Genomic DNA, 13430 nt, shown 5'->3' on the forward strand with positions numbered 1-13430 from the left:
TGTTTCCCCAGGAGCTGTCAGCCAGGTGCCTCTCTCAGCTCCTTAGGTCTTCCTGCTTTCCTTTTGTGGTCCCTCCAGCTTCAGACTAGCAGGGACTCGTCTAGCCCTTCCCATATTTCCAGCCTCTCTGACTCTTCTGCTCTCAGCTGGAGAAAGCTTGGGACCCACCAGCTCATCTAGGTTCATGTCTCTTTGAAGGTTAACTGTGCCTCATAGTGTAACATAATCATATGAGTGGTATTTCATCATATGCAGATTCCTGGGATCAGGGCAAAGATTAGGGATCTTAACAGGACCATTTTAGGAATTCTGCCACCCACCCTCATACTCACAGAATAAACATTATGCTAAAGAACAGTAGTCTGTAAGGGGTAGAAGTGACATTTGAGGTTGTTCTTGCTAATTTGTGATGTGTGTGTGTGTGTGTGTGTGTGTGTGTGTGTGTATTTTCCTTCCTGAGCATGTAGTTGTGTTATTTTTACTTTTATGCTAATATAAATTTTAAATTTATGCTAATATAATTTTTGAAGCACTCATTAATACAGAATATTTATTTCATAATAGTAATGCTATCTCATCCATTTGGTGAGGATTTGCTATATCATACACACTGTGGTAAAGGTTTTATTAACATCTCAGTGAATATTTTAGTCCTCATTTGTGGTTGGTTTCTTAGGTCCTCATTAGAGCTGGAGAAACTGGGGTGTCAGAAAGCTTTAGCACATGTTTTAGGTAAGAGATCTTCTGAATAGAACAGGTGGTTTTTAACTATACTTGTGTCCTCCAAAGTCTGAGTAGTTTCATGTAGACAGAGTAATGTCATTCAGTAGGATAGGAGGTTTGTATTTTTCCCTCAAAATTTTTCATACATTTATTGTTCCAGACAAAATGAAGACAAAATGATTTAGAAAATATTCTTGAATAATATTCTGATAATATTTTGTAAAACTATGCAATAAAAGGAATAGAATCTTGCCAGTTGGAACAATATGGATGAAGTTACAGAGTATAATGCTAAATGAAGTCAGTCAGAGAAAGACAAATGTGGGGAATAAGCTTTGGGATTCCCTGAGCCTGCACTGATGGGTTAACAAGGCATAAAGAATTAGAAAGCCATAGGATGCTCACACCCAAGTTTGGGTAAACAAGATTAGGTATAGAGAGGGCAGGGCAAAGGCCCCAGTGTAGAGACAGCAGGCAAGACCCCAATATAGTACAAAGGTATATGAGGTAAACAAGATTAGGTATTCAAGGCAGATATCCCCCCCCCCCCCCCCCCCCCCCCAGCTTAGTACAATAACAGAAAGCTGCTTTCACAGGAAGGAAGGACCAAAGTAGGTCAACAGGTAAATAGACTATAGACTGCTGCTGGGGAAGTTGCCCAGAATGGAACTAATTAACAACAGAAAGGTGCCTTGTTGACCCTGAGGTGGCAAGCTCTGTCTTTCTTGTCCCTTAGGCCAGTTTAGGTAAACAGAGGTAAACAACCTGCTATAAACAACCTTCCACCCAGTGCCAGGGTTTTGTTTTATATTAACCCAAACCCCTAGCGCTGCATATTTTCAAAACCTCCATTCCATCACCCCCCTGAGTTAGTGTTCACAGTTTTATTGTCTCTTTGTGCACATCCATCACCTTGTTTGTAAGCCTTCTGATCCTAATAAAAATGGAGCAAGTACCTTTAATCGGGACTCTTGTCTTCTCCCAGACATTAGCCATCTCTCACATTTTAATCCTGTGTCCTGCTTTCTTGCTGGACAAGAAAGAACTCTAGACCCAGAGTCTACAACAGACAAATAGCATATGATTTCACTTATATGTGGAATTTAAGAGACAGAAGAAAGGGGCACATGAAAAAAGAGAGAGAGAGAGAGAGAGAGACAAACCAAGAAACAGGCTTTTAACTATAGAGAACACAATGATGGTTATTGGAGGGTAAGTTGGTTGGGGGATGGGTGGAATAGGTGATGGAGATTAAGGAGTGCACTGTGATGAGCACCGGAAATTGTATGGAAGTGTAGAATCGCTAAATTGCACATTTAAAACTAATATTACACTGCATGCTAACTGCAATTTACTTATTTATTTATTTATTTATTTATTTATATTTCTTTTTTGTTTTTTTTAATTTTATTTTTAATTTTATTTTTAATTTACATCCAAATTAGCATATAGTGCAACACTGATTTCAGGAGTAGATTCCTTAGTGCCTCTTACCCATTTAGCCATCCCCCCTCCCACAACCCCTCCAGTAACCCTCTGTTTGTTCTCCATATTTATGAGTCTCTCATGATTTGTCGCCCTCCCTGTTTTTATATTCTTTTGGCTTACCTTCCCTTGTGTTCATCTGTTTTGTCTCTGAAAGTCCTCATATGAGTGAAGTCATAGGATTTTTGTCTTTCTCTGACTAATTTCACTTAGCATAATACCCTCCAGTTCCATCCGCGTAGTTGCAAATGGCAAGATTTCATTCTTTTTGATTGCCGAGGAATACTCCATTATAGATATATATACCACATCTTCTTTATCCACTCATCTATTGATGGACATTTGGGCTCTCCATACTTTGGCTATTGTTGATAGTGCTGCTATAAACATGGGGGTGCATGTGTCCCTTCAAAACAGCACACCTGTATCCCTTGGATAAATTCCTAGTGGTGCAATTGCTGGGTTGTAGGGTAGTTCTATTTTTAGTTTTTTGAGGAACCTCCATACTGTTTTCCAGAGTAGCTGCACCAGCTTGCATTCCCACCAACAATGAAAAAGAGATCCTCTTTCTCCGAATCCTCGCCAACATCTGTTGTTGACTGAGTTGTTAATGTTAGCCATTCTGACAGGTATAAGGTGGTATCTCATTGTGGTTTTGATTTGTATTTCCCTGATGATGAGTGATGTTGATCATTTTTTCATGTGTCAGTTGGCCATCTGGATGTCTTCCTTGGAGAAGTGTCTATTCATGTTTTTTGCCCATTTCTTCACTAGATTCTTTGTTTTTTGGGTATTGAGTTTGATAAGTTCTTTATAGATTTTGGATACTAACCCTTTATCTAATATGTCGTTTGCAAATATCTTCTCCCATTCTGTCGGTTGCCTTTTAGTTTTGCTGATTGTTTCCTTTGCTGTGCAGAAGCTTTTTATTTTGATGAGGTCCCAATAGTTCATTTTTGCTTTTGTTTCCCTTGCCTCCAGAGACGTGTTGAGTAAGAAGTTGCTGCGGACAAGATCAAAGAGGTTTTTGCCTGCTTTCTCCTCGAGGATTTTGATGGCTTCCTGTCTTACATTGAGGTCTTTCATCCATTTTGAGTTTATTTTTGTGGATGGTGTAAGAAAGTGGTCCAGGTTCATTCTTCCGCATGTCGCTGTCCAGTTTTCCCAGCACCACTTGCTGAAGAGACTGTCTTTATTCCATTGGATATTCTTTCCTGCTTTGTCAAAGATTAGTTGCCCATACATTTGTGGGTCCATTTCTGGGTTCTCCATTCTGTTCCATTGATGTGAGTGTCTGTTCTTGTGCCAGTACCATACTGTCATGATGATTACAGCTTTGTAGCATAGCTTGAAGTCTGGGATTGTGATCCCTCCTGCTTTGCTTTTATTTTTCAAGATCGCTTTGGCTATTCGGGGTCTTTTCTGGTTCCTTACAAATTTTAGGATTATTTGTTCTAGCTCTGTGAAGAATGCTGGTGTTATTTTGATAGGGATTGCATTGAATATGAAGATTGCTTTGGGTAGTATCGACATTTTAACAATATTTATTCTTCCTATCCAGTAGCATGGAATCTTTTTCCATTTTTTTGTATCTTCTTCAATTTCTTTCCTAAGCTTTCTATAGTTTTCAGTGTATAGATTTGTCACCTCTTTGTTTAGATTTATTCCTAGGTATTTTATGGTTTTTGGTGCAATTGTAAATGGGATCGATTCCTTGATTTCTCTGTTTCTACGTTGTTGGTGTATAGGAATGCAACCAATTTCTGTGCGTTGATTTTATATCCTGAGATTCTGCTGAATTCATGAATCAGTTCTAGCAGTTTTTTGGTGGAATCTTTGGGGTTTTCCATAGAGAATATCACGCCATCTGCAAAGAGTGAAAGTGTGACCTCCTCCTGGCTGATTTGGATGCCTTTTATTTCTTTGTGTTGTCTGACTGCAGAGGCTAAGACTTCAAATACAATGTTGAATGACAGTGATGAGAATGGACATCCCTGTATCATTCCTGATGTTAGGAAAAGCACTCAGTTTTTCCCCATTGAGGATGATATTAGTGTTGGGTCATTCGTAGCTGGCTTTTATGATCTCGAGGTATGTTCCTTATATCCCTACTTTATTGAGGGTTATTATCAAGAAAGGATGCCGTATTTTGTCAAATGCTTTCTCTGCATCTATTGAGAGGATCATATGATTCATGTCCTTTCTTTTATTTTTTTTTTTGAACGTTTATTTATTTTTGGGACACAGAGAGACAGAGCATGAACGGGGGAGGGGCAGAGAGAGAGGGAGACACAGAATCGGAAACAGGCTCCAGGCTCTGAGCCATCAGCCCAGAGCCTGACGCGGGGCTCGAACTCACGGACCGCGAGATCGTGACCTGGCTGAAGTCGGACGCTTAACCGACTGCGCCACCCAGGCGCCCCCCTCATGTCCTTTCTTTTATTGATGTGATGAATCACACTAATTGTTTTGCAGATATTGAACCAGCCCTGCATCCCAGGTATAAATCCCACTTGGTCGTGGTGAATAATTTATTTAATATATTGTTGGAGCCGACTGGCTAATATCTTGTTGAGGATTTTTGCATCCATGTCCATTAGGGAAATTGGTCTATAGTTCTCTTTTTTCGTGGGGTCTCTGTCTGGTTTTGGAATCAAGGTAATGCTGGCTTCATAGAAAGAGTTTGGAAGTTTTCCTTCCATTTCTATTTTTTTGGAACAGTTTCAAGAGAATAGGTGTTAACTCTTCCTTAAATGTTTGGTAGAATTCCCCTAGAAAGCCATCTGGCCCTGGACTCTTGTTTTTTGGCAGATTTTTGATTACTAAGTCGATTTCCTTACTGGTTATGGGTCTGCTCAAATTTTCTATTTCTTCCTGTTTCAGTTTTGGTAATGTATATGTTTCTAGGAATTTGTCCACTTTTTCCAGATTGCCCATTTTATTGGCATATAATTTCTCATAATATTCTCTTATTATTGTTTTTATTTCTGCTGTGCTGGTTGTGATCTCTCCTCTTTCATTCTTGGTTTTATTTATTTGAGTCCTTTCCTTTTTCTTTTTGATCAAACTGGCTAGTGGTTTATCAATTTTGTTAATTCTTTCAAAGAACAAGCTTCTGGTTTCATTGATCGGTTCTACTGTTTTTTTGGTTTTGATAGCATTAATTTTTGCTCTCATCTTTGTTATTTCCAGTCTTCTGCTGGTTTTGGGTTTTATTTGCTGTTCTTTTTCCCAGCTCCTTAAGGGGTAAGGTTAGGTTGTGTATCTGAGATCTTTCTTCCTGGATTGCTATATACTTTCCTCTTATGACCACCTTTGCTGTGTCCCAGAGGTTTTGGGTTGTGGTGTTATCATTTTCATTGACCTCCATATACTTTTTAATTTCCTCTTTAATTTCTTGATTAGCCCATTCATTCTTTGGTACAACATTCTTCAGTCTCCAAGTATTTGTTACCTTTCTAATTTTTTTCTTGTGGTTGATTCGAGTTTTATAGCGTTGTGGTCCGAAAATATGCACGGTATGATCTCGATCTTTTGGCACTTACTTAGGGCTGGTTTGTGTCCCAGTATATGGTCTATTCTGGAGAACGTTCCATGTGCACTGGAGAAGAATGTATATTCTGCTGCTTTAGGATGAAATGTTCTGAATATATCTGTTAAGTTCATCTGGTCCAGTGTGTCATTCAAAGCCATTGTTTCCTTGTGGATTTTTTGATTAGATGATCTGTCCATTGCTGTGAGTGGGATGTTGAAGTCTCCTACTATTAAGGTATTACTATCAATGAGTTTCTTTATGTTTGTGATTAATAGATTTATATATTTGGGTGCTCTCACATTTGGCGCATAAATGTTTACAATTGTTAGGTCTTCTTGGTGGATAGACCCATTGATTATGATATAATGCCCTTCTGCATCCCTTGATACAGTCTTTATTTTAAAGTCTAGATTGTCTGATGTAAGCATGGCTACTCTGGCTTTCTTTTGTTGACCATTAGCATGATAGATGGTTCTCCCTCCCCTTACTTTCAATCTGAAGGTGTCTTTAGGTCTAAAGTGGTTCTCTTGTAAACAGCATATCGAAGGATATTGTTTTCTTATCCATTCTGTTACCCTATGTCTTTTGACTGGAGCATTGAGTCCATTGACATTTACAGTGAATACTGAAACACATGAATTTATTGCCATTATGATACTTGTAGAGTTGGAGTTTCTGGTAGTGTTCTCTGGTCTTTTCTAATCTGGTTTAGTGGTTACAAACTCCTTTAATTTTCGTTTGTCTGGGAAAATTTTGATCTCTCCTTCTATTTTGAATGACAGCCTTTCTGGATAAAGAATTCTTGGCTGCATATTTTTCTGATTCAGCTCATTGAATATATCCTGCCACTGCTTTCTGGCCTGCCAAGTATCTGTGGATAGGTCTGCTGCAAACCTGATCTGTCTTCCCTTGTAGGTAGGGACTTTTTTCCCTTGCTGCTTTCATGATTCTCTCCTTGCCTGAGTATTTTGTGAATTTGACTATAATATGCCTTGTTTATGGCCGGTTTTTGTTGAATCTAATGGGGGACCTTTGTGCTTCCTGGGTTTTGATGCCTGTGTCTTTCCGCAGATTAGGAAACTTTTCTGTTATGATTTGCTCACATAACCCTTCTACCCCTATTTCCTCTCTTCCTCTTCTGGGACTCTTATGATTCTGATGTTGTTCCTTTCTAATGAGTCACTGATTTCTCTAATTCTTAAATTGTGCTCTTTTGCCTTAATCTCTCTTTTTTTCTGCTTCATTATTCTCTATAAATTTGTCCTCTATATCGCTGATTCTCTGTTCTGTCTCATCCATCCTTGCCACCACTGCATCCATCCATGATTGCAGCTCAGTTATAGCATTTTAATTTCATTCTGGCTATTTTTTTACTTCTTTTATCTCTGCATAAGGGAGTCTAATCCAGTTTTGACTCCAGCTAGTATTCTTATTATTGTGATTCTAAATTTTGTTTCAGACATCTTGCTTGTATCTGTGTTGGTTAAATCCCTGGCTGTCATTTCTTCATGCTCTTTTTTGGGGAGTGAATGCCTTCGTCTTGTCATTTTGAAGGAAGGAAAGGAATTAATGAGGTAGAAAAATTAAAATGACAAAATATTAAAATTAAAGAAATATTAAAATTAAAAAATTAAAAACACACATACACACAAAAATCAAATAAATCATGCTAAATTCTATGTGTGTTTTGTCTCAGTGTTGAAAGTAATTTGACAGATTAGAGAGAAAGAAAAAATAAAGAAAAAAAGGGGGGGAAGAAAAAAATTAAAAAATTAAAAAAAAGGAAATCGTTTGAGAATTTGAAGAATGAATACACTGAAGTAGATGAAAATGAGATGATGGGAGTAAAATGGAATTTGAAAAAATATATGAAAAAGTAAATAATAAGGTAGAAAAATTAAAGAAAATTAAAAAAATTAAAAATAAATATGAATATTCTTTTTCTGTATTCAAGAAAAGAAACAAAAGAGAGAAAATAGATTTAAAAAAAGAAAAAAGTAAATCATTTGAAAATTTGAAAATGTGATTACACTGTAGTAGACTAAAATAAAGTGATGGAAGTAAATAGAATTTGAAAAAATTTACATAAAACAAAAAATATCATAAAAAATTAAAGAAAAATATTTTTAATAGAAATTGAAATTAAAAATTAAGTTTTTCTCTTTCTGCATTCAAGGAAAAGAAAAGAAACAAAGGAGAAAAAAAGAAAAAAAAGGAAATTGTGTGAAAATTTGAAAAGGTGAATACACTGAAGTAGATTAAAATAAAATGATAGAAGTAAAGTAGAATTTGAAAAATTTACACAAAAGTAAAACTATGGTAATAAAAATTAAAGAAAAATATTTTTAATAAAAATTGAAAATAAAAATGAGGTTTTTCTCTTTCTGTATTCAAGAAAAAGAAAAGAAGTGTAAAAGAGAAAAAAAGGGAAGAAAGAAAATTGAATAGATGGACCTGCTAACAGATTGAAGTAGGACTGAAATTATTTCGTTTTCCCCTAGAAGTCAGTCTACGTAGCACTTTATAGTCCATAAACTAAGCCGGCAATGAGACTTGTGTTCTTGAAAGTGAAGTTGGCCCAGGTGGGCGGAGCTCAGTGTAATGGCTCCACTCTCCACTAGATGTCGCTGCTAGACTACTGGGGCAGATTGTTGTCACGCTTATAGATGCGTATACACATGCACGGGAGTGGTGAAAATGGCACCACCCAGCTACCCATTCTGTTTTCCCGGATCAGCAATCATGTACCCGTCCTCTGTCTTCAGCTTTCGTCCACTCCCCACTTTTTCACTCTCCATGACCAGGCCCCAGGCAGTACCTTCTTCCAAGTTTTGTCTCAGATGTGGCTGTTTTCTCTGGCCCCTTATTTCTGAAGGACTGCGGCTTTGACCCGTTCTGCCCCTGTGCTAGAGGGTCACACCGAACAATGGCTGAATGAGCCATGGCCAAATTTTGGCTGCAGCCAGGAACACTTGCTGGACCCTGCTGCTGCCAGTGTCCCGAAACTACGGCCAGATGCCAGCCTGCCCCAGAAAAAGTTCATGAGATAATGTAGCAGCAGCGTTTGAGGGATTATGGAAAATCAAAACACACATCTGGCACCAGGCTTCACCCTTAATGACCTTGTTCCAGCACTAGCAAATGTGGCCATTTTCTGGGTCTGCTGGGACCAGGTGGCTTTAACAGTCTCAACGGAATGTCCTTCCAGCAGTGGAACCGCTTTTCTCCCTGTGGCCTGAGAACCTCCCGGACCCCATTCTGCTCCTGGGGATTTGCCCTTCCTACCAGAGCACCACCAGGTATTGAGCTGTGGAGTTGCAGACTGCTCTCCCCTTGTTTACAGCCTTAATGGAATTTAAACCCTCTCCTTTCTCCTTGTTCCTTTCTCCCTTTTTATTTTATTCACTGCAGCTGTTTCCAATTTTCCACTTTCTCTCCAGCTGCTTTTGGGGAGAGGTGATTTTCTGTATTCTCTCCCTCACCCCCCCCCCCGTCTCCGTCCTCTCTCCATTCACTAAAGCACCTCCCTTCCTGTACCTTCTCACTCCCCAAGTTCACTTCTTCGTGCTGCATACCTGCTGAATTCTGTAGTTCAGGTTGTGCAGATTGTTGTGTTAATCCTCCAGTCAGTTTTCTAGGTGTGTAGGATGGCTTACTTTTGGTCTGGCTATATTGCATGGATGTGAGACACACAAAAAACTTCCATGCTATTCTGCCATCTTGGCTCTTCCCTCTATCATTTCTTGAAAGTGCACTCTAACTGAAATTTAAATAAAAACTTAAAGATAACACAAAATATGGGAGGAAATACAAAAAGAAAAAAGAAAAAAAGCTATAGTGAAATGTCATCTTGGGCTTGCTAGAAGGCTTGAAAAAGTCAATATTTAAGAAATATTTGTGAGGATATAAAGCAAAGGAAACTCTGTTATATTATTGATGGGAATGTGCATTTGTGCAGTCATCTTGGGAAACAATATGCAGGTTCCTCAAAAAATGACAAATAGAACTACTGTATTTTCCAGCAATCCCACTTCTGAGTGTTTATTCAAAAGAATTGTAATAAGATCTCAAAACAATACCTATACTCTCATGTTTATTGCAGTGTGATTCAAAATAACCAAGATAAGGGAACAAAATAAATGTCCATTGAAAGATAAAAATAAAAGAATTCTGTTTAAAGGACCAAAGGTTATCAGTTTTTCCAAGTCTTGCAGTACACTTTGGGAAGACAGTTTTTGCAGACTGGTTCTAATAAATATATTTTGTGAATTTTAGTGTATTTTTCTTTGGAAATGCAGGTACACTTTGAGTGGCTTGGTTGCCTGACAACAGGTTTCTCCCTACATAAGTAGCATCCTCATATACATGATGACTCAGAACATACAAGTATACACCTATAACTGACTTTGATAATGCCTGTTAAATCCTAAAATATGATAGTTGCCCTACCAACGTGTGGTAAGCAAAGGAAATAATGGAAAAACAGAATGATATACTATGGTGTCATTTCTAAGTACTACGTGGAAAACAAGTGGAGTATTACCGCATTTCACAACACACACTAATGAACTCCTGCTGGCCTGGAGATCAGATGTGAAAGGCAAGGAAGTAAAACAAACAGAAGATAATTACATGTATTTATGTGCATATGTATATTATTCAATTCAGATGCATTTTTAAATCTGCATATAAGCCATAAACTATGCAAAGAAACATGGCCAGAGTTGATTATTGAGCCTATGTCTGTCAAGCTATAGCATTCATGGAATAAAACAATATAGTTTTGACTATATATTTATTGTTCATTCAATCACCAAACATACATTGAACACAGATTACGTGCCAGGCTGGGGCATCAAGCATTAAGTGATGACCATGAACATCCTTTTTCATTAATCTCATCTACAGGGAGAGCCTGACACAGAACCTGAACTCGCAAACCACAAGATCATGACCTTGAGCCGAAGTCAGATGCTTAACCAACTGAGCCACCCAGGCACCCCAGTAGGGTCTGTTACTATTTTGCTGGGCCCTTTCTTCATTTATGATCCAAATAGTGACCTCTGGACTCCTTGGAAAGCCGTACTATAAAAATAATTTCTTTCATCTTTCTCAATCCCTACTTTCTTTAAAGAGGCTTTTATTTTTTTATTACCCTGGCTAAAATATTCTGTTACATTCTCTCTTGGTTCCTTGATTATCTTTATCACTGAAATAACCATGGGTATATAACCATTTTTAATCTGTTTGTCTTTCAACTGCACTAGCCTGACCTCCAGGAGGACTTTGCCTCTCAATGTGAACAGTACCCAGTAAAGTGTCAGGCACGTGAGAGGCACATGTAAAAATTTGTTGAATTAATTATTGATTGTAACATTCTTTGACTCCCATTTCCTATTTATTAAATAGCATCTTGACCCATGTCATAACCCAACACAGACACAAAAACTGGCAGAAATCGTGATGAAAACAATAAAGACAAGCCAAAATATTCTAAGGTCTTAGAAACAATTGACCTCCTTCAAAGTCAGTGGACTAAAATTAAATGCTTTTTTAAAGGTTTTATTTATTTAAATTCAAGTTAGTTAACATACAGTGTAGTATTGGTTTTAGTAGTAGAACCCAGTGATTCATCATTTATAGAAAACACTCAGTGCTCATCCCAACAAATGCCCTCCTTAATGCCCATCATTAAGCTCATCCCTCTACCCACCTCATTTAGCTCATGTAGCTCATCCCTCATTTAGCTCGTCCCTCTATCCACCTCTCCTCCAGAAACCGTCAGTTTGTTCTTTGTATTTAAGAGTCTCTTATTGTTTGCCTCTGTCTCTCTTTTTATTTTTTCATCCCTTTCCCTTATGTTCATCTGTTTTGTTTCTTAAATTGCACATATGAGTAAAATAATATGATATTTGTCTTTCTCTGACTGACTTACTTTGCTTAGCATAATACACTCTAGTTCCATTCATGTTGTTGCACTATCTTCTTTACCACATCTTCTTTATACATTTATCAGTCGATGGATATTTGGGCTCCTTCCATACTTTGGCTATTGTCAATAATGCTGCTATAAACATTGGGGTACATGTGTCCCTTCAAAAGAGCACACCTGTACCCTTTGGATAAATTCTTAGTAGTACAATTGCTGGGTCATATGGTAGTTCTATCTTAATTTTTTGAGGAACCTCCATACTCTTTGCCAGAGTGGCTACACCCCTTTGCATTCCTACCAACAGTGCAGAAGTGTTCCCCTTTCTCTGCATCATTGCCAACATCTGTTGTTTTGAGTTGTTAATTTGAGCCATATTAAATGCTTTTTTTAAAAAGGCCTTCAAGAGAGGACAGAGTGTGGATTTTAATGAGTCATAGGTTACATAAAACATGGTTTATCTGCTAATTTCTTGGATTTGTTGCTACATTCCAGAAAACAAAACACAGAAGTATGGTTGAAAGAGTATTGTACCTGGAAAAAATAAGAGTGTGACCCAAGTTATGAGGTCATGACATTGATTCTTCATGTGTGCCAGGCTGAACATCTGTAAAAATAGAATTCACCTCCTTCTTAGGACACAAAAATCAATAAATCACTAGAGCATAGCCAACACTTTATTAAAGACTTGCAATGCATTCTGAATTTTACATGCATAAGTGTAAATACGGTGGCAAAATCTCAGCAAGGTATTATATGGGTAGAGAGGATCAGGGATGTAAAAGGCCCTTTGCAAATTGTCTACTCCATACGTGAAGGTGGTATTAGAGAGTGCTATGGCTACATACTTCCTGAATAATTAACTTTTTCTCATTTTGTTGATACATAGTTGACATATCACATTGTATTAGTCCCAGGTGTACAACATAATTGTTTGATATACATATATATTGCAAAATGATAACCACAATAAGTTTAGTTAACATAAATAACCTTATGTAGTTATTACTTTTTTTCTTGTGAAGAGAACTTTTAAGATCTGCTCTTTTAACAACTAACAAATGTATAGTATTTTTAACTATAGTCACCATGTTTATATTACATTCCCAAGACATATTTACCTTGCAAGCAGAAGTTTCTATCTTTAACCATAATATACTTGTTATTGGCTTTTGTTTAAAGAGTCAAGGCTAAGCTTCCAGAAAATTGGGGGGTCTCAACACCTTGTGAGATAAACAGAAGTAGCATCAAGTCACTGACTATGATTCTAACATAATAATAATTTAACAGGACTTAGCAAAGAGCCTCTCATACCCTAGTCACAAGCACTGAGAATATTTTTTATTTTATTATGACAGAGGAAAGAGAAAGAAGGCATGGGAAGGACAGAAAGAGAGGGAGAGAGAAAGAATCCCAAAAAGGCTCAGCACTACCAGTGCAGAGCCTGATGTAGGGCTTGAGCACAAACCATGAGATCATGACCTGAGCCAAAACCAAGAGTTGGAGGCTGAACTGACCGAGCCACCCAGGCGCCACAACACGGAACGTATTCTTAAAGCATTGGGGTTCAATAATCCATGTACTTCAGTTTAACATTTTAAAACTCATTTCTGTGCAATGACAAGTGAGAAAATTGTAATCTGAAGATATATCACTTCTCAATGACACACAGTAATACAAATTGAATCCCAACACAAAAGTAGGACTCCCATCACCCAGCCCATGCTCCTTAATCTTGTGTCTATATCACCTCTCAAT

The sequence above is a fragment of the Herpailurus yagouaroundi genome, unplaced genomic scaffold (genome assembly GCF_014898765.1).
Source record: "Herpailurus yagouaroundi ecotype Mexico unplaced genomic scaffold, PumYag 187, whole genome shotgun sequence".
NCBI lineage: Eukaryota > Metazoa > Chordata > Mammalia > Carnivora > Felidae > Herpailurus > Herpailurus yagouaroundi.